The sequence below is a fragment of the Tachyglossus aculeatus genome, chromosome 1, assembly GCF_015852505.1.
Source record: "Tachyglossus aculeatus isolate mTacAcu1 chromosome 1, mTacAcu1.pri, whole genome shotgun sequence".
Lineage (NCBI taxonomy): Eukaryota > Metazoa > Chordata > Mammalia > Monotremata > Tachyglossidae > Tachyglossus > Tachyglossus aculeatus.
In genome coordinates, this window is record NC_052066.1 from 54,626,455 (window position 1) to 54,649,426 (window position 22,972).

The window sequence follows — 22,972 nt, forward strand, 5'->3', positions numbered from 1 at the left end:
ACCATCCTTCCTGTCTTGCAAGACCATAATCTTGCCATTATCCTTGACTCATCTCTCTCATGTAACCTTCACAGCATTGCTAAAATCTCCCTTTTCTTCTCCATTCAAACTTGTCTTGTCTTACACTGTTGAGTCATCTCCGACCCAAAGTGACTTCGTGGACACAGCTCTCCAAGAACACCCCAGTCTCCATCTACAATTGTTCTGGAAGTGTATCCATAGAGCTTTCTTGGTAAAAATACAGAGGTGGTTTACCATTACCTTATCTACACAGTAAAATTGAGTCTCCACCCTCGACTCTCTCCCATGTTGCTGCTGCCCAGCACAGGTGAGTTTTGACTTGCAGCAAATTGCCTTTCACTCACTAATCACTGCTGAAGCTAGGAATGGAATGGGTATGCCTCTGCTTGACTTTCCCTCCCATAGCCAAGACTGGCAGAGTATTAGAAACTCTCCAGGTTTGATACTGAGAGGAGCCATTCAAACTGCTACCACGTTAATCCAAGCATCTCTCCTATCCCACCTTGATTACTGTATCAGCCTCCTTGCTGACCTCCTTATTTCCTGTCTCTCCCCACTCCAGTCCATACATCACTCCACTGACCAGATCATTTTTCTACAGGAACATTTAGACCATGTAACTCCACTTGTCAAGAACATCAGTGGTGGCCCATCCATCTCCACATCAAACAGAAACTCCTTACCACCAGCTTTAAAGACTTAATCATCATGTCATTCATTCATTCATTCAATCATATTTATTGAGTGCTTACTGTGTGCAGAGCACTGTACTAAGTGCTTGGGAAGTACAAGTTGGCAACATATAGAGACGTTCCCTACCCAACAGTGAGCTCACAGTCTAGAAGGGGTAGACAGACAAAACAAAACATATTAACAAAATAAAATAAATAGAATGAATATGTATAAATAAAATAAATACATAGAGTAATAAATACGTACAAACATATTGACATATATACAGGTGCTGTGGGGAGGAGAAGGAGGTAAGGGGGGATGGGTACGGGGAGAAGGGGGAGAGGAAGGAGGGGGCTCAGTCTGGGCAGGCCTCCTGGAGGAGGTGAGCTCTCAATGGGGCTTTGAAGAGAGGAAGAGAGCTACCTTGGCGGACGTGCGGAGGGAGGGCATTCCAGGCCAGGGGGATGACATCATCATCACCATCAATCATATTTATTGAGCGCTTACTATGTGCAGAGCACTGTACTAAGCGCTTGGGAAGTACAAATTGGCAACATATAGAGACAGTCCCTACCCAACAGTGGGCTCACAGTCTAAAAGGGGGAGACAGAGAACAAAACCAAACATACTAACAAAATAAAATAAATAGAATAGATATGTACAAATAAAATAAATAAATAAATAGAGTAATAAATATGTACAAACATATATACATATATACAGGTGCTGTGGGGAAGGGAAGGAGGTAAGATGGGGGGATGAAGAGGGGGACAAGGGGGAGAGGAAGGAAGGGGCTCAGTCTGGGAAGGCCTCCTGGAGGAGGTGAGCTCTCAGCAGGGCCTTGAAGGGAGGAAGAGAGCTAGCTTGGCGGATGGGCAGAGGGAGGGCATTCCAGGCCCGGGGGATGACGTGGGCCGGGGGTCGATGGCGGGAAAGGTGAGAGGGAGGTATGGTGAGGAGATCAGCGGTGGAGGAGCGGAGGGTGCGGACTGGGCTGTAGAAGGAGAGAAGGGAGGTGAGGTAGGAGGGGGCGAGGTGATGGACAGCCTTGAAGCCCAGGGTGAGGAGTTTCTGCCTGATACACTGTACAAAGCACTGTACAAAGCACTTGGGAGAGTACACTATAATGCATCTGTATATTTAAGAACAGTATTTATAAAAAGGTGTGGAAGGGATTATTGAATCAGATCTCATTGTTAGTCGTATTTATCTTCAAACAGGAAGGGCAGTGCTACAATAAAAATATGATAAAACTTAACTATCAAACTGAAAATTAAGACTTCCTAAAGAAAACATAGGAGTCCACCATGGATGCTTACTATCAGCATTCACAGCATAAATATGATCAAAATGTACCCAGAAAGTTAAGTACAACAAAATGAATCTGGTTATTCCAATTCAATCGAGAGCATCCTGAACATGGTTAAGTTCATTTATATCCCCTGATGTTTCATGAAATGGAGTCAGAAGGGCAGATAAAGCTCTTGCAGACTAACTCTCTTGGTAGTAAACATTTCCATTCTCTTTCATGTCCTGTATTAAATGCTGTTAGAGACAAGGGAGTCTACTGGTAAATTGCTTGCCCAATGTACTGTGTAACAAAAGATAAAATGGTAATTGGATCAAACTTTTACAAGAAAACATCGAGATGTAGCATCTCCTTGTTTGGGAATATCCCCAGGAGTACCTCTGGGATTAAATTACCTTCAAAGAACACATCATTACTGCCAAACACTGCATTAGCAGTCTTGAACACCTCGACTATGCTCCATTCAGAGTGGCTGGATGTTAACCTTTTAGGACAGTTCCAACTTAATCCCAATCATTTTTTGAGACTCAGATGTGGAGCAGGAGAAATGAAGTAAAAACACAAGTCCTTTTCAGATCAAGTGTAGATGTAAAATGAAATCCCAAAGGTCCCTTGTGGTCATGGAACTCTCATCTCAATTTTGCAAGCTCAAGGACTGTGATTAGGAACTTTTGGATATTTCTATTTTTGGGGTTTTTTATTGTTGTCCTCACCTTAACATAGCTACCCTGAGTGGGGCATGTGAGGAGAATGAGCGACAGCAGGATGATCAATCATTCAATCATACTTATTGACTACTTACTGTGTAGATCAACTGTACTACTCTCTCTTAAGAGAACAAGACAAAAGAGTTGGTAGACATGTTTCCTGGCCACAAGGATCTTACAGTCTAAATGGGCGGAGGGGTGGAGGTGGAGAGAGACATTAAAATAAATTATACATGCTTGCACGCTGTCGAGCTGAGGGTAGGGTAAATATCTAGTGCTCAAAAGGCAAAATCCAAGTGCAAGGGTGATGTGGGAGGGAGAAGGAGGAGTGAAAATGAGGGTTTAGCTGGGGAAGATCTCTTGGAGAAGATGTGATTTTAATAAGGTTTTGTAGGTGGGGAGAGTGATGGTCTGTCATAAGTGAAGGAGGACAGAATTCTTTTGTTTTGTTGTCTGTCTCTCCCCTCTAGACTGTGAGCCCGTTGTTGGTTAGGGACCGTCTCTATATGGTGGTTGGTACTTCCCAAGCACTTAGTACAGTGTTCTGCACACAGTAAGTGCTCAATAAATATGCATGAATGAATGTGGGCGAGGCGTCAGTGGCAAGATTGATGAGATTGATGTACAGTGAGTAGGTTTGTGTTAGAGTGAAGTGAGTGTGCTGGGTTGTAGTAGAAAATCAGGGATGTAAGTTATGAGGGAGCAAACTGATGTGGAGGTGCTTCTTGAGGAGCGGTGAGACATGGACTGAAATTCTTTTTAGAACAATGATCTAGGCAACAGAGTGAAGTGTGTAATTGAGAGGGGAGAGACAGGATGCAAGGAAGTAAGTGAGGAGGTTGATTCAGTCGTCAAGACATGATAGGATAAGTGGGTGGATCAGCATAATAGTAGGTTGGTTGGAGAGGAAAGGGTGTATTTTAGTGATATTGCAAAGGTAGAACCGACAGGATTTGGTGACAGATTGAATATGTGGGTTGAATGAAAGATGAGGATAATGCCAAGGTTATGGGCTTCCAAGACAGGTAGGATGCTGGTGTTGTCTACAGTGATGAGAAAGACAGGGGGAGGACAGGGTTTTGGTGGGAAGATAAGGAGTCCTGTTTTGGACATGCCAAGTTGGAGATGTAAGCAGGACATTGAGGTAGAGATGTTCTGAAGGCTGGAGGATGCAAGACTGCAGAGAAGGGGAGAGGTCAGGGATGGAGATGGAGATTTGGGAATTGTCTGCATGGAGATGGTAATTCTGTATGGAGAGCTGAAATTGGGAAACTGAAAGCCAGCAGGGCAGAGGATGGATTTTAAGGACATCCCAGCTTAAACCTGAGAGGCAGTTGCTGTTCCTGCATTGAGCACTGCCATTAAGAAGTGAATGGCTCTTTTTGAGAAGAAGCTTCACATGAAAAGAGAGGAAAAAGAGAAGATAGCACCAAGCACTACAAATATATATGTGTTATTATCATTATTGTAATAAGCACTTATCATGTATCAAGCACAGTGCACTGTGCACAGTAAGTGCTCAATAACTACGATTGAATGAACTGTTCTAAGCATTAGGGTAGATACATATTAATCAGATCAGGAATGGTCCCTGTCCCACATGAGGTTCACAGTCTAGAAAGGAGGGAGAATAGGCATTGATTCACCATTTCACAAATGAGGAAATTGAGGCTCAGAGAAATTAAGTAATTTTCCTAAGGTCACCAAGCAGGCAACTGGTAGAATTAAGATTAGAACTCAGGTCCTCTGGCTCCCAAGCCCATGCTCTTTCTACTAAGCTATGCTGCTCCCCATATTAATAGCAGAATTTCATCTTTAGTGATATCTTAAAAAAAAAAAAGAAAAAAGTGGGCCATTATTAGAAAATCTGTTTTTCTGTTAGGTAAAATATGATGCTTGTTGGTACCTATATCTTCTTGGTACTTAGTAGTGGAGTAAGCCATAACTGGAAAGAAAAGCATTCATTCACAGTGGAAGCACTTGTACTTTCCAAAGGGCTTAGTACAGTGCTCTGCACACAATAAGCACTCAATAAATATGATCGAATGAACAAAGAACCCTCCTTCCCCTCTCTGCCATAAACCCTCTAGAGAAGCAGCATGGCTCAGTGGGAAGAGTGTGGGCTTGGGAGTCAGAGGTCATGAGTTCTAATCCCCGCTATGCCACTTGTCAGCTGTGTGACCTTGGGCAAGCCACTTTACTTCTCTGTACCTCAGTTACTTCATCTGTAAAATGAGGATTAATACTGTGAGCCCCATGTGGAACAACCTGATTACCTTGTATCCCCTCCAGTGCTTAGAACAGCACTTGGCACATAGTAAGTGCTTAACAAATACCATCATTATTATTATTATTATCTTCTTTGAATACAAAGGACAACTGAAGTGGTTTTGGGATTCTCAGGGAATTGGGGACATGGTTTGGGAGTGATTGTAGAGTGAAGTGGACCCTCAGATCTGTGAGACCTCCACCTGGACCTCTAAATGCAGTAGAGGCCCCAAATTCAATGGGCTCCTTTAGGATAATCAGGGTTAGAGGTCTCTCAGGAGTGATAGACTGAGAAGCAGCATGATTTAGTGGAAAGAGCACAGGCTTAGAGTCAGAGGTCATGGGTTCTAATCCCAGATTCACCACTTGTCTGCTGTCTGACCTTGGAGAAAGTCACTTCACTTCTCTGTTCCTTAGTTACTCAGTTGTAAAATGGGGACTGTGAGCCCCACAGGGGATAGGGACAACGTCCAACCCAATTTGCTTGTATCCTCCCCAGTGCTTGGTACAGTGCATCACACAGAGTAAGCGCTTAATAAATAGCATAATCATAACAATATTATTATTTTCTACTTTTACTGTACTCTCCAAAATCTCTGGTACAATGCTTTTTATCCAATAGTGGCTCAACAAACACTACGGATTGATGGAACTTGGGATTCATAGGTATAGACTCCAGGAGAATCTCAAGCTGACCTAGTTCTGACTTAAATCCAAAACTTTAGGCCAAAATGGACCAATCAAAAAATCACAAGTTAATCAGTTGGCAAGAAAATTATTTGTCAAATCTCTGGTTTTGTTGCCCTATCATCCAAACTCCCAAACTCCCCAAATGCTTTCAATTTGTGAAATCTTCTTTTCACACCTGCCTGCTTTTATTTCATGAAATCAATCAACCAATGGCATTTGTTGACTGCTTCCTGTGTGCAGGAATTGTGTAGCTTTAATTCTATTTATAGCTTTAATTCTATTTGTTCTGACGATTTTGACAACTGTCTACATGTTTTGTTTTGTTGTCTGTCTCCCCCTTCTAGACTGTGAGCCTGTTGCTGGGTAGGGAACATCTCCATATGTTGCCGACTTGTACTTCCCAAGCACTTAGTACAGTGCTCTGCACACAGTAAGCGTTCAATAAATATGATTGAATGAATGAATGCAGACTACTACACTCATTCATTCATTCATTCATTCAATCGTATTTATTGAGCGCTTACTGTGTGCAGAGCACTGTACTAAGCCCCTGGAAAGTACTATTTAGCACATAAAGAGACAGGATGCAGAGGGGTTCAGGGGGCTGGGATTTGGGAGGGTAGTCTGGAGAGTGCAGTTGGAGTCAGGGGTTGGGGATTTTGTAGGGGTAATCCAGAGGATACAGGAGGGTTCAGGGGGTTGGAATTTGGGGAGGGGAAGGGTGCAGGGAGCTGGGGTTTGGGGCGGTTAATCCAGAGGGTGATCCAGGGCATTGGGATTGGGTGGGAGGGTGGTCCAGAGAGCACAGGGCAACGCAGAAGACTGGGGTTTGTGGGGCAGAAGGTGCAGGGAATTTCAGGAGGTTGGGGGTTAGGGGAACAGAGGGTGTATGGGCTGAGGTTGTAAGGGGGTGGAGGGGAATTCAGAGGCTGGGGTTTGGGAGTGTGGAGGGTGCAGGGAGTCTCAGGGGGATGGAGTTTTTGGGGAGGGGGTCCATGAGAGAATACCATCCTACCAGATTGGAAGACATGTTCCCTCCCCACAAGGAGCTTACAGTTTAGAGGGGGATACAGATGTTAAATAAAATAAATTACGGATATGTACATAAGTGCTGCAGGGCTGAGAATGGGATGAATATTGTCAAGTTCTGAAAGGGTACCTCATGTCCTTCACTGCTTGTGTTTCATTTACCTCTATTGCCTTGTCTTATGCATTCTCCAATGTCACAGGTGACATGTAGCGGTGTTCAAAAAGGTATCCAATAGGCCCAGTCTTGTACAGTTTATTGTACACAGACCTGCAACAGAGAATACACCAGCCCTAGATGCAGGCTTTGAAATCTGCTTCTGTTCCTCCCTGGAATTTTTCCAACTCAATATCATGTAAAACCCAAGAACAGTTGTTCAGCACTTGCTATATACAAATAGCTGTGCCCTGAGGGCACACAACTATGAAAATAGGCAAATAATCGTAAACTCCCTTGTCATATTAGACTGGCACGGTGGACTATTAAGTCTGAAAAAACTGAAATTTTCTATCAACTTGAACCAGAGAGCCCCAAGATACACCCAGCTACCTTCATTGACAAATAATAATAATAATAATAATAATGATAATATTTGCTAAGCGCTTACTATGTGCAAAGCACTGTTCTAAGCGCTGGGGAGGTTACAAGGTGATCAGGTTGTCCCACGGGGCGCTCACAGTTTTAATCCCCATTTTACAGATGAGGTAACAAGCACAGGGAAGTTAAGTGACTTGTCCAAAGTCACACAGCTGACAGTTGGCGGAGCCGGGATTTGAACTCATGACCTCTGACTCCAAAGCCTGTACTCTTTCCACTGAGCCACGATGTTTCTCCAACTAAAAGATTAACACTGCTTCTCCAACTAAGAGATTAACGCTGCTGCAGAATTAATTTACTTAGGCAACATGCTGGCCGATGAGGCTGCAATAGAAAGGAAGTAGAAACGTTGCATTGAAAAGACCAGCCCACCGGGAGACTACCAACAAGAACAGATGGCATCATGGTATTAGGTTTCAGACCAAATCGAAGGACTATAGGGCTGCAGTTGCTACCAGGCTCCTCTATTCAGTCAGTCACATTTTTTGAGCACTTACTGTGTGTAAAGCACTGTACTAAGTGCTTATAGTATGCTAATTCACTGGTCCTCCAAATGATTTAGTTATTTCCCAAGAAAAAATTTAGTCATTGTCACCAATATCAAGAGCACTAGGAAACACTCATTTTGGCATGCAGAAAGAGTGTTACTTACTATATTAAAGATCCGGGAACATCTACCAAATATATCATTATAGTAGTTATAAGTATTTTCCCTACTGTCTTTTCACTGGGTCCATGTATACTGTGCCCGGACATGTCTGATTTTCCATGGATGGCAAATGATAACACTAATTCTTAAGTCATAGGACACTCAAGGTCCCTTCTAGCTAATAATAATAAGAATAATTGAATAATAATATTAAACACTTACTATGTGCCAAGCACTCTACTAAGTGATGGATTAGATACAAGATAATCAGGTTGGATACAGTTCCTGTCCAACCTGGGACTCACAGTCCAAGTAGGAGGGAAAATGAGTTTTGAATCCCCATCTTAACAGATGAGAAAACTAAAGCACAGAAATATTGTGTTAAATGTTAAGCACAGGAATGTTATCAGTGCGTGACTTTGGGCAAGTTGCTTAAATTCTCTGCCTCAGTTACCTCATCTGTAAAATGGGGATGAAGACTGTGAGCCCCATGTGGGACAAGCTGATTACCTTGTATCTATCCCAGTGCTTAGAACAGTGCTTGGCACATAGTAAGCGCTTAACAAATACCATTATTATTGTTATTATTAAGTGACTTTCCCAAGATCACACAGCAGACAAGTGGCAGAGCTGGTCCTTTGGCCAGATCCTCCTAAGCCCATGGACTTTCCACTAGGCCAAAGTTTTCACTAGTATCAAATGTTTCATTAGTCACAGACTCATGAACTCTTCATGTTGGTATTGCCACTTCACTTTGCTTCTCTCAGACTCAACAGTAAATATTTCAATAGTCAGAAATGGAAAATATCTGTAGAAAACTATGACTTCAAGATAAAGGTATGCCTAGAGAAAACAGCTGGCTTAAATAGGAGCCAGGGAGAAAAGAGGAGAAGGGGAGCTGTATTAGTGGCACTGAAATGTTCCTAGACTTGAAAAAAGAGTTTGTCAGTCATCAGATGAAGCCTCAGCTGTCCAGCTTCTCTGAGTTAACGTGATGAGAAGAGCTCACAGAAAAACTGGGAAGGAGTGTAGCCTAATGCAAAGTGCAAGGGCCTGGGGGTTAGAGGACATGGGTCCTAATCCCAGCTCTGACACTTTCCTGCTCTGTGACCTTGGGCAAGTCACTCAAGTTTCATTCTTTCATTGATTCATTTAATCATATTTATTGAGCGCTTACTGTGTGCAGAGCACTTGAGAAGTACAATTCAGCAATAAAGAGAGACAATCCTTGCCCACAATGGTCTTACAGTCTAGAAGGGGAGAGAAAGATATCAAAACAAGTAAACAGGCATCCATAGCATCAACATAAAAACACAGAATTATAGCTATATAGACATCAAAACAAGTAAGCAGGTATTAATATAAATAAATAGAATTATAGACATGTACACATATATACCAGTGATGTCAGGCAGCGGGGTAGAGCGAAGGAAGTGAATCAAGGCTATGGGGAGGGAAGGGGGAGCTGAGGAAATGGGGAGCTTAGTCTGGGAAGGCCTCTTGGAGGAGGTGAGCCTTCAGTAGGGCTTTGAAGGGGGGAAATGTGATAGTTTGGAGGATTTGAGGCAGGAGGGCATTCCAGGCCAGAGGTAGGATGTGGGCCAAGGATGTGGGATAGATGAGAACGAGGCCCAGTGAGGAGGTTAAAACCTGAGACATGGAGTGTGCGGGGTGGGATGTGGAAGGAGAGAAGGGAGGTGAGGTAAGAAGGAGCAAGATGATGGAGAGCTTTGAAGCCAATAGTTTGATAGGAGGTTAATAAGCAACCACTGGAGATTTTAGGGTGGTGGTGGGGGGGGGGTGACATACCCAGAATGTTTCTGTAGAAAGGTAATCCGGGCAGCAGAGTGAAGTATAGACTGAAGTGGGGAGAGACAGGAGGATTGGGATGTCAGAAAGGAACTTCTCTGTACCTCATTTTCTTCATCTGTAAAATGGGGATCAAATACCTGTTCTCCCTTTTTACCTAGTCTGTGAGCTTTGTGAGGGACTCTCTGACCTGATTATCTTGTATCTACACCGGTGCTTAGTACAATGCATAGCACATAGTAAGCACTTAAAAATACCTTTATTAACTAATTAAGGTACAGCTAAGGGAATATGGTGGCCTTTTTTTTTCTTTTCTCTATGAGGCTGGAAAAACTTAGAATGAAATCATTTTGGAAAATTTAATCATCAAAATGCACAACCGTACCTAGAGAAAGAAGGTTGGTCACTTACGATAATGAGTTTTTTTCCTAATTAACAGGCCAAGGCTTCTTTAGGGCAGATTCTTCCCAATTATGTGAGATCATTCTACATGAACAATGACTAGGACACAGACCAATTCCATCTAATTTACTAGTATCTCTAAGTGAAGTTGATGGGTTTTTGGAACTTTGGCTTGTGATTTGTTGCTTGTCTAAAGCCAAGAGCAAGGTTAATAAATTAAACTTCCATTCTGAGTAGGAGAGAGAACTTCCATATTATTGTACCTGCCAGGCTTTATTGACTCTTTGCATAAATTACGGGACAATCATTGTAATTACCATGTACCTAGTTATAGTGTTGAATTTCTCTGTTCATGAGGAAAATATGTGCCGATTAGAACTTTAACTCTGGTTTTGGGAAAAGTAGATAGAGAAATTTTCTTTGCTGGTTTCAGAAAAAAAGATAATTACCGAGAAGAAGCAAATTACAGTACCGGAACTGGATTATGATGTCTTCGTTTTAGAGGATCTCTGCTATGCCTTGGGCTGTAACGCTATACAAAGATTTAACCCACTGAATTCCCATAAACTATTAGCTATTTACTGTAATTATCTGTGCCAGTGTGTCACTTTGGTCTATAATGGAACCAAAGGCAGTGACAAGTATGCCAATCTGTCCATTAAAACCCAGTATGCCAGTGTGTGGGTAGCACTGGGGCACAAGGTAATGATGATATTTATCAATAATAATAATAATGATGATATTTGCTAAGCACTTACTATGTGCCAAGCACTGTTCTAAGCACTGGGGGAGATACAAGGTAATCAGGTTGTCCCACGTGGGGTTCACAGTCTTTAATCCCCATTTTACGGATGAGGTAACTGAGGCACAGAGAAGTTAAGTAACTTGCCCAAAGTCACACAGCTGACAAGTGGTGGAGCTGGGATTAGAACCCATGACCTCTGACTCCTAAGCCCATGCTTTTTCCCCTGAGCCACGCTGCTATGTGCAAGAATTGTTGTAGATACAAGAGAATGAGCTCAGACACCAGGATCATAATCTGAGAGGGAGAACAGGCATTTTATCCCCTATTTTACTGATGAGGAAACTGAGGCTTAGAGAGGTTAAATGACTTGATCAAGGTTTCAAGGCAGGCCATTGATAGAGCCGGAACTAGAACCCTGGTCTTCTGAGTCCCCAGTCTGCTTGCGCTCTTCCCACTAGGTTGAGCTTTTTCATCTTTGCATTTCCATCTGCAACTCCCTTCCTATCCTCTAGAACCCCACACCCTCTTGATAGCCTCCAAGGCTGTCAACTCCCCCAGCAGCCTAAAAGTCACTTTTCTCTTATGGCTTTTCTCCTAATAATAATAATAATAATAATTAATAATACTATGTGCCAAGTATTCTTCTAAGTGCTGACAAGACGGTCAGGTATGACACAGTTCTTGCCCCAAATGGGGCTCACTGTCTAAGTAGGAGGAAGACTAGAAATTCAATCCCTGTATTGAAGGTAAGGAAACTGAGGCACAGAAAAGTTAAGTTTAATGCATTCAATCACCTTGCTCCCTCCTAGGTCACCTCACTGTTCTCCTACTATAAGCTAGCCAACCTCTAATAATAATAATAATAATAATAATAATAATGGTATTTGTTAAGCGCTTATTATGTACCGAGCACTGTTCTAAGCACTGGAGTAGATACAAGGTAATCAGGTTGTCCCAAGTGGGGTTCACAGTCTTCATTCCCATTTTACAGATGAGGTAACTGAGGCACAGAGAAGTTAAGTGGATTTCCCAAGGTCACACAGCAGAAAAGTGGAAGAACTGGGATTAGAACCCACGACCTCTGACTCACAAGCCCGTGCTCTTTCCACTGAGCCATGCTGCTTCTCTAATGCCAACCTATTCAGCGTACCTCTATCCTGTCTATCTCATCACTGACCTCTAGCCCACATCCTGCCTCTGGACTGGAGTGCCCTCCTTCTTCATATTCAACAATAACTCTTCCCTCCTTCAAGCCCTTATTGAAGGCAGATCTCTTCCAAGAGGCTTTCCCTGACTAAGCCCCGATTTCCTCTTTTCCCACTCCCTTCTGTGTTGCTCAGATTTGCTCCCTTTATTCACCCCTCCCTCAGCCCCACAGCACTTATGTACATAATTTATGTACATAAATGTACATAAATGTACATAAATGTACATAATTTATTTAATTATATTGTCTGTCTCCCCCTCTAGATTGTAAGCTCATTGTGCAGGCAATATATCTATCAGCTCAGTTATACCGTTCTATCGCACTTTCCCAAGTGCTCAGAACACATTCATTCAGTCGTATTTATTGAGCACTTACTGTGCAGAGCACTGTGCCAAGCGCTTGGAAAGTACAAGTTGGCAACATATAGAGACAGTCTCTACACACAGTAAGTGCTCAATAAATATGATTGAATGAATGAATGTTGGGTAGGGACAAGGAGGCCTTCCCAGACTGAACCCCTTCCTTCCTCTCCCCCTCCTCCCCCTCTCCATCCCCCCCGCCTTACCTCCCTCCCCTCCCCACAGCACCTGTATATATGTATATATGTTTGTACGTATTTATTACTCTATTATTTTACTTGTACATATTTATTCTATTTATTTTGTTAATATGTTTTGTTGTCTGTCTTCCCCTTCTAGACTGTGAGCCCGCTGTTGGGTAGGGACTGTCTCTATATGTTGGCAACTTGTACTTCCCAAGTGCTTAGTATAGTGCTCTGCACACAGTAAGCACTCAAATACGATTGAATGAATGAATGTTGGGTAGGGACCATCTCTATATGTCGCCGATTTGTACTTCCCAAGCGCTTAGTACAGTGCTCTGCACACAGTAAGCACTCAATAAATACGATTTAATGAATGAATGAATGTTGGGTAGGGACCATCTCTATATTTTACCGACTTGGACTTCCCAAGCGCTTAGTACAGTGCTCTGCACACAGTAAGTGCTCAATAAATATGATTGAAGGAATGTTGGGTAGGGACCGTCTCTATACGTTGCCAACTTGTACTTCCCAAGCGCTTAGTACAGTGCTCTTCATATAGTAAGCTCTCAATAAATATGATTGAATGAATGAATGAATGACTGTTGAGTAGGGACCATCTCTATATGTTGCCGACTTGTACTTCCCAAGCACTTAGTACAGTGCTCTTCACACAGTAAGCGCTCACTAAATACGATTGAATGAATGAATGAATGTTGGGTAGGGACCGTCTCTATATGTCGCCGACTTGTACTTCCCAAGCGCTTAGTACAGTGCTCTGCACACAGTAAGCGCTCAATAAATACGATTGAATGAATGAATGAAGTGCTCTGCACACATTAAGCTCTCAATAAATATCCTTCATTAATTGATTGAGGTGACTTGCCCAAAGTCACACAGCAGGCAAGTGACAGAGCTGGGATGGATCCCCGGTTCTCTGACCCCCAGGCCCGGGCTCTTTCCATTAGGCCACACTACTCCTCTAATCTTTCCTGTTTCTTTGGATGATTAGTGTGGGGAAAGGAGATGTGACCTTGAATGACTGGCTGTCTTTTCATCTGGCTGTGGTGGAAGGGACCTTTAAGAAGCAGAAGAGTGTCAGTCAATTGCACCATAAAGGAGGCAGGAAGGAAGAAGATGGAACAATATTTTTCCCCCTCTCAAGACAATCAATTGTCTAAGGCTTCCCTTTGTTCTTATGGCCCCTTGCAATCTCCTCCCCTAATTCTTTATCAGTGAAATCTCAGGTTCTTTATCAGTGGCAGCAACAGTGTCAGGAAGAACTGTTCATTCTGAGTAGTTTCCCTGGCCACATTCCCCTTACCTCATGGAAAGAGAAAAATAGGGACATCTTTTTTTAGATAATAATAATAATGGCATTTGTTAAGCACTTATTATGTGCAAACCACAGGTCTAAGTGCTGGGGAAGATACAAGCTGATCAGATTGTCCCACGTGGGGCTCACAGTCTTCATCCCCATTTTACAGATGAGGTAATTGAGGCCCAGAGAAGTTGTGACTTGCCCAAAGTCACACAGCTGACAATTGGCGGAGCTGTGATTTGAACCCATGTCCTCTGACTCCCAAGCCCGTGCTCTTTCCATTGAGCCATGCTGCTTCTCTATTAAAGATGGGTTGACTCAAAGCCTGATACCAGAGAATGAAGCAGTGACAGGAATCCTATGGCTTCTGGTCCTAAATCCTCCTTCAGAACTATACAGTCAATTCTCTTGTAAAACGTGTTTTAATCACATGTTTTGGTTAGAAGACTATTGCACACATAGGGGCCATTCTTGCCACAATATGCATCTGTCTGGTTACAGTGTGGTCCACAAACTGGTCCAAATAGACACTGTGTTGAAGGAATTGTTTTGTACACATGAGCAGTGTCAGTCAAGGCATAGGTATTAAAATCATTAATATTATGGTACTTGTTAAGTCCTTACTATGTGCCAAGCACTGTGCTTAGTGCTGTGGTAGATGCAAGTTAATCAGGTTGGACACAGTCTCTGTCCCACATAAGGCTCATATTCTATCCCCATTTTACAGATGAGGGAACCAAGGCACAAGGAAGATAAATGATTTGCCCAGGATCACACAGCAGACATGTGGAAGAGCCAGGATTGCAATCCCAGACACATGCCCTATCCACTAATCCACACTATAACAATTTTTGGTAATGCAGGATTTCTCAGAAACACAACTTTTGCTTTATAGGAGAACTGACTACATTTATATCCATGGTCATATGGAATCTTGCTAGCCCTTTCTGATGGCTCTGATATTGGCCTATTCCCTCTAGATTGTAAACTCCTCCTCTAGACTGTAAACTCATTGTGGGCAGGGAATGTGTCTGTTTATTGTTATATTGTACTCTCTCAAGCACCTAGTAAAGTGATCTGCAAATGTAAGTGATCAATAAATACAATTGAATAAATGAATAAGCATTTTTAGATGGATTCCCCACCCCCCCCACCCCCCGCCTGCCCAGTTGATGTAAAATAATCTGTCTAGGCTAAATAATCTCTAAAATCCTGAGTATGTTCCTCTCCATTATAAATTGTTTTCCTGTCTTCATTAGTGGGGTTAACTCTTTTTGTGAAGATTGAAACAATCGGATACTCAAAACTCCAGTCTTGCTTTGATTTGTTTTGGTTTCTCTTAAGGGTGCTTAGCTCTCCTATCTCATGAGGTGGATGCTCATATAATGTAATGAATACATTACTCTGGAGTGCCAAGTCACACCCTGGAAGCAGGTTGGCTATTGAGGAAGACCTATTAACCCTTTCAAGGGTGTTTAGGGTACTGCATAGTGCATTGCAGCAGTGCTTTAATCATCATTTCATTCCACTTTATTACTACACAGGGACACTCTATTGCTCTCAAAAGAGTTACTATGTCTCCCTTAACTCCTCACTTTCTTCCAGACTATTTAACTAGCTCGGTAAAAAAAACATTATGGTGATTTCAATATATTTAAAACACTTTTGGCCATGCAATACTGCAGACTTGAATTTACATGCTTTTGAAAACAATAGGGAATAAAACTTTCCCCCTTTGATTGTCATCACCAAATACCTCCATTATCCAAATCCCTTATCTATTTCTTTAACTTTTTACTTGCATTGTTTGGAGTGCATTTGGGTGTCAGCCACATGGCTTGGTGCCTGAAGGATGATTTATGTCAGTTTTCTCTTCTACAGAATTGGGATAATTTGAACCCTCTCCCACAGGAATGAGAGGGAAAATCATCATCATAAATGTAGAGTGCTTTGGAAGTCTAAGGCACTAAATAATGTAAAAGATCTTAGGTGCTATGGCAATTGGAGCCGTAAAAATGCTGAAGAGAATGAGTCTGACTGGAAAAAAATATAACCTTGTGTTACTGAGCCCAGTGTAAGTGAGAACATGAGTTCTGATGTAATTTTTCATCCTTTTGGTCCTCCTGAAGGCTTAAAGTGCACACCTTTGCTGGCTGTTAGATATATTAGTATCAACATGATGGGCTTGTAGTTATCTTTCTGAGGGCTATTCTGGGTTGTTGGATCTGACAAATGATAAAGGACATCACAGATTGTGAGAGCTTCTAAATCATCATCATCATCATCAATCGTATTTATTGAGTGCTTACTATGTGCAGAGCACTGTACTAAGCGCTTGGGAAGTACAAATTGGCAACATATAGAGACAGTCCCTACCCAACAGTGGGCTCACAGTCTAAAAGGGGGAGACAGAGAACAAAACCAAACATACTAACAAAATGAAATAAATAGAATAGATATGTACAAATAAATTAAATAAATAAATAAATAGAGTAAAAAATATGTACAAACATATATACATATATACAGGTGCTGTGGGGAAGGGAGGGAGGTAAGATGGGGGGATGGAGAGGGGAACGAGGGGGAGAGGAAGGAAGGGGCTCAGTCTGGGAAGGCCTCCTGGAGGAGGTGAGCTCTCAGCAGGGCCTTGAAGGGAGGAAGAGAGCTAGCTTGGCGGATGGGCAGAGGGAGGGCATTCCAGGCCCGGGGGATGACGTGGGCCAGGGGTCGATGGCGGGACAGGCGAGAGCGAGGTACGGTGAGGAGATCAGCGGTGGAGGAGCGGAGGGTGCGGACTGGGCAGTAGAAGGAGAGAAGGGAGGTGAGGTAGGAGGGGGCAAGGTGATGGAGAGCCTTGAAGCCCAGGGTGAGGAGTTTCTGCCGGATGCACAGATTGATTGGTAGCCACTGGAGATTTTTGAGGAGGGGAGTGATATGCCCAGAGCGTTTCTGGACAAAGATAATCCGGGCAGCAGCATGAAGTATGGATTGAAGTGGAGAGAGATACGAGGATGGGAGATCAGAGAGAAGGCTGATGCAGTAGTCCAGACGGGATAGGATGAGAGCTTGAATGAGCAGGATAGCGGTTGGGATGGAGAGGAAAGGGTGGATCTTGGCAATGTTGTGGAGCTAAGACCGGCAGGTTTTGGTGACGGCTTGGATGTGAGGGGTGAATGAGAGAGCGGAGTCGAGGATGACACCAAGGTTGCGGGCTTGTGAGACGGGAAGGATGGTAGTGCCATCAACAAAGATGGGAAAGTCAGGGAGAGGGCAAGGTTTGGGAGGGAAGACAAGGAGTTCAGTCTTGGACATGTTGAGCTTTAGGTGGCGGGCAGACATCCAAATGGAGATGTACTGAAGGCAGGAGGAGATGCGAGCCTGGAGAGAGGGGGAGAGAACAGGGGCAGGGATGTAGATCTGGGTGTCATCAGCGTAGAGATGATAGTTGAAGCCGTGGGAGCGAATGAGGTCACCAAGGGAGTGCGTGTAGATCGAGAACAGAAGGGGACCAAGCACTGAACCTAAATGAAAGAAGAATTGCTGTAGAAAAACAGAGGACTACTAATTTAATATAAATATTAGCCTTGTATTTAAAATTTTGATTACAAACCCAAACCCAAAACTAACTACTCTGTTAGTTATTCAAGCATAAGAGAATCCCGGATGATCCTTCCATGGAGGTAATTGCTTAAATTGTACTTAACCATTTCACTTATTAAAAAAAAAAATAGAACAAATCTGAATTTTGAATCAAATGGACAAAATGTATTTGAGGATAGCTATAAAGAGACTTGTATTCATAAATATTAATTCTTAGGCTGGAATCTCTATTTATGAACATCAACATTTATCGTCTTCTCTCTTGCTTCAAAAATGTGGAGAAATACATTTTGAATATATTTTTTCTTTTATTTTCAAGAAAAGGACCCAGTCCTTACATTCCTAAAAAATTAGGGCAGCCAATAAACTCTCTTCTGTCCTAGCTTCTCAAAAAGCAAACAAACCTCTCCTTCTTATTCAAAATCATCACATTCTTGCTCACCAGCTGTCTACTATTAAACAGTTCCTGCACAGAGAAGTTTACCTCCCTATGGCTATTTCAGTAAATGGTATTTATTTAACACACTGTCTGCAGAATACAGTACTTAGCACTTGGAAGAATACACTAGAGCAAGAAGAGGCAATTCTTGGTCTCGCTCTCATTTTCAGCTCCTTCTTTGTCCTCATCTTTCCCACTTCTTGCCCTCCTGTCCTTTTTAGTCCTCCTCCTTTTCTTCTCCTTCTCCTTCCTCTTGCTGTCTCCAGGAAGTGAGGGACAGATTATTCATGAGCATCCATTATTTATATTTGATTTATGGAGAAAACCAACATTTTCAGTATCTGAAAGGAAGGCTCATGCACATTTATGATTGTTTCTCTTCACAAATAATACAGATTAATATGTTTCATGAGGAAGATCACCACAAATCTGGTCCATTATAAGTTATGGGAGCAGGGCTACCAAGGGAGCAGGGCCTGCAGAGTAAGGAAAAAACGAGAGCGGTTTAAGTGGCAAATGGTAAAGGGAAGAACATGAGCCGGGGTTCTAATTCCACCTGACCACTTGCTTGCTGTGTGGCCTTGGACATTTCACTTAACTTCTCTGTGTTTCAGTTTTCTCTTGCATAAAATGGGAATTCCTTCTCTTCCTCTCGAACTTAAACTCTGAGCCCCATGTGGGACACGATGTCCATCCTGAGTATCTCATAACTAACCCTAGTGCTTAGAATGGTGTGGCATATAGTAAAAGCTTATTATTAGAAAGGAAAAAGGAGAAGGGATGGAGAAATGGAAAAAGGGAGAGAGAGGGACAAGGAATGGGGAGTTTATTTCCTCCTCTTGTGCCTCTGCAGTCCATTGTCTCTTACCTTATGTCTTAAAAAATACCATTATTATTATTATTATGTTACTGATCTCACACTACAAAGAACCCAGCCCACATATTTTGCTCCTCTTTCACCAACCTAGTCACTTCACCTTGATCTTATATATTTCACCACCAACCCCTTGCCCACATCCTCCCTCTGGACTGGAACTCCCTCCTCCTTCCTAACCAACAGGCCAATGGTCTCCCCATCTTCAAATAGATCAATAGTATGTATTAAGTGCTTACTGTGTGTAGTGTGCTAGGCTAAGCACTTGGGGGAGTACAATATAACTGAGTTGGTAGACACATTTTCCTGCCCACAACCAGTTTACAGTCTCGTGGGGAAGACAGACTTTAATATACATACATAAATGAATAAATAAATTCCAAAGCAATCTTAAAAATCACAACTTCACCGATCAATCGTATTTGTTGAGTGCATACTGTGTGCAGAGCACTGTACTAAGTGCTTGGGAAGTACAAGTTGGTAACGTATAGAGACGGTCCCTACCCAACAGTGGGCTCACAGTCTAGAAGGGGGAGACAGAGAACAAAACCAAACATATTAACAAAATAAAATAAATAGAATAGATATGTACAAGTAAAATAAATAGAGTAATATACATGTACAAACATATATACATATATACAGGTGCTGTGGGGAAGGGAAGAAGGTAAGACGGGGGATGGAGAGGGGAACGAGGGGGAGAGGAAGGAGGGGGTTCAGTCTGGGAAGGCCTCCTGGAGAAGGTGAGCTCTCAGTAGGGCCTTGAAGGGAGGAAGAGAGCTAGCTTGGTGGATGTGGGGAGGGAGGGCATTCCAAGCCAGGGGGATGACTCTCCACTGGTTCCTTCCCCTCTGCCTTCAAGCATGCCCATTTCTCTCCCAACCTAAAATAGCCCTCTCTTGATCCCACCTCACCTTCTAGTTATCACCCCATCTCCCTCCTACCATTCCTTTCCAAATTCCTTGAACGAGTCATCTACAGGCGCTGCCTCGAATTCCTCAACACCAACTCTCTCCTCGACCCCTCCAGTCTGGCTTCCATCCCCTACATTCCACGGAAACTGCCTTCTCAAAGGTCACTAATGACCTCCTGCTTGCCAAATCCAATGGCTCCTACTCTGTCCTAATCCTCCTCGACCTCTCAGCTGCCTTCGACACTGTGGACCACCCCCTTCTTCTCAACAAGCTATACAACCTTGGCTTCACAGACTCCATCCTCTCCTGGTTCTCCTCTTATCTCTCCAGTCATTCATTCTCAGTCTCTTTTGCAGGCTCCTCCTCCCCCTCCCATCCCCTTACTGTGGGGGTTCCCCGAGGTTCAGTTCTCGGTCCCCTTCTGTTCTCGATCTACACTCACTCCCTTGGTGACCTCATTCGCTCCCATGGCTTCAACTATCAATCAATCAATCAATCAATCATATTTATTGAGCACTTACTATGTGCAGAGCACTGTACTAAGCCCTTGGGAAGTACAAATTGGCAACATATAGAGACAGTCCCTACCCAACAGTGGGCTCACAGTCTAAAAGGGGGAGACAGAGAACAAAACCAAACATACTAACAAAATAAAATAAAATAAATAGAATAGATATGTACAAGTAAAATAAATAAATAAATAGAGTAATAAATATGTACAAACATACATACATATATACAGGTGCTGTGGGGAAGGGAAGGAGGTAAGATGGGGATGGAGAGGGGGACGAGGGGGAGAGGAAGGAAGGGGCTCAGTCTGGGAAGGCCTCTTGGAGGAGGTGAGCTCTCAGCAGGGCCTTGAAGGGAGGAAGAGAGCTAGCTTGGCGGATGGGCAGAGGGAGGGCATTCCAGGCCCGGGGGATGACGTGGTCCGGGGGTCGATGGCGGGACAGGCGAGAACGAGGTACGGTGAGGAGATTAGCCGCGGAGGGTGCAGGCTGGGCTGTAGAAGGAGAGAAGGGAGGTGAGGTAGGAGGGGGCATTACTTTCTCTTCGTACTGCTTCTTCGGGGTCTGCAGCCTTCGCTGACTGTTTTGGCTTTATCGCAATTTCACAAGTAATGTTGGCTAAGTCTGCCTGGTAATTAGCTGTTTTCCCCCAGGGGGTCCTTGTTAGTTTGGAATCTTGATAGGGTACATGAATGGCCTCTTTACTCTTATCTCCCAGGGTACTTAATGCATTGCCAAGCGCCAAAAGTCCACAGTTGATAGAAATTCCTTCTTTGTTGCTCTCTCAGGTAGCTCCTGTTCATTTTAATCTCTCTGATCCTGGCAGTCCAACAAAGTGGAATTTGGCAGTGAGGGTTTCAAATTCATTCATCAGAGGTGATTCAGATATGATCTTATTATCAGTTACATTTTCTTGTCCATGGGCAAAAACGGAGGCATTATATCCCTCAAAACAACCTTTGATGAGTTTTTCTATGCACTGGGCATAGATTTGTTCTCGCTGTGATTCATTATCGAAAACGTAGTCAAAAGTAAAGGCCTTATCCTTCCTCAAGAACACATGAGGTTCTCCAGGTGTGACGCATGTACCAATAAGGCATCCTTCACTTTTCGGCGAGCTGAGGTTGGATTCTGCCGCCCGCCCTGGGCCGCGGGCTCCTGGGGGTAGGGACCGTCTGTCTGTCTGTCTCTCTCTCTGTGTCTGTCTGTCTAGGTTTCCGACTCGTACTTCCCCAGCCAGCGCTTAGTGCAGTGCTGTGCCCACAGGAAGCGCTCAATCTATCCCCCGAATGAAGGAAGGAATGACTGAGGAATGACTGAAGGAATGACTATCATCTCTACGCTGATGACACCCAAATCTACATCTCTGCCCCTGCTCTCTCCCCCTCCCTCCAGGCTCGCCTCTCCTCCTGCCTTCAGGACATCTCCGTCTGGATGTCTGCCTGCCACCTAAAACTCAACATGTCCAAGACTGAACTCCTTGTCTTCCCTCCCAAACCCTGCCCTCTCCCTGACTTTCCCATCTCTGTTAACGGCACTACCATCCTTCCCATCTCACAAGCCTGCAAACTTGGTGTCATCCTCGACTCTGCTCTCTCATTCACCCCTCACATCCAAGCCGTCACCAAAACCTGCCAGTCTCAGCTCCGCAGCATTGCTAAGATCTGCCCTTTCCTCTCCATCCAAACCGCTACCCTGCTCGTTCAAGCTCTCATCCTATCCCGTCTGGACTACTGTATCAGCCTTCTCTCTGATCTCCCATCCTCGTGTCTCTCCCCACTTCAATCCATACTTCATGCTGCTGCCCGGATTGTCTTTGTCCAGAAACGCTCTGGGCATGTTACTCCCCTCCTCAAAAATCTCTGGTGGCTACCAATCTGCACATCAGGCAGAGACTCCTCACCCTGGGCTTCAAGGCTCTCTATCACCTCGCCCCCTCCTACCTCACCTCCCTTCTCTCCTTCTACAGCCCACCCCGCACCCTCCGCTCCTCTGCCGCTAATCTCCTTACCGTACCTCGTTCTCACCTGTCCCGCCATCGACCCCCGGCCCACGTCATCCCCCGGGCCTGGAATGCCCTCCCTCTGCCCATCCGCCAAGCTAGCTCTCTTCCTCCCTTCAAGGCCCTACTGAGAGCTCACCTCCTCCAGGAGGCCTTCTCAGACTGAGCCCCTTCCTTCCTCTCCCCCTCGTCCCCCTCTCCATCCCCCCGTCTTACCTACTTCCCTTCCCCACAGCACCTGTATATATGTATATATGTTTGTACATATTTATTACTCTATTTATTTATTTATTTATTTATTTTACCTGTACATATCTATTCTATTTATTTTATTTTGTTAGTGTGTTTGGTTTTATTCTCTGTCTCCCCCCCTTTAGACTGTGAGCCCACTGTTGCATAGGGACTGTCTCTATATGTTGCCAACTTGTACTTCCCAAGCACTTAGTACAGTGCTGTGCACACAGTAAGCGCTCAATAAATACAATTGATTGATTGATTGATTGAGAGGCGAGAATGAGGCATGGTGAGGCGATTAGCGGTAAAGGAGCGGAGGGTGTGGGCTGGGCTGTAGAAGGAGAGAAGGGAGGTGAGGTAGGAGGAGCGAGGTGATGGACAGCCTTGAAGCCGAGGGTGAGGAGTTTCTGCCTGATGCGCAGTTTGATTGGT

At 43.8% G+C, this 22,972-nt stretch overlaps 1 non-coding gene across 1 annotated transcript; it reads right to left on the reverse strand.

The window, feature by feature from the left end:
• Nucleotides 1–338: 338 nt before the first annotated feature.
• On the reverse strand, nucleotides 339–476 carry LOC119934260. Its single transcript, XR_005452891.1, has one exon. It is a non-coding gene; the product is annotated as a small nucleolar RNA SNORA7 (small nucleolar RNA).
• Nucleotides 477–22,972: the final 22,496 nt, after the last annotated feature.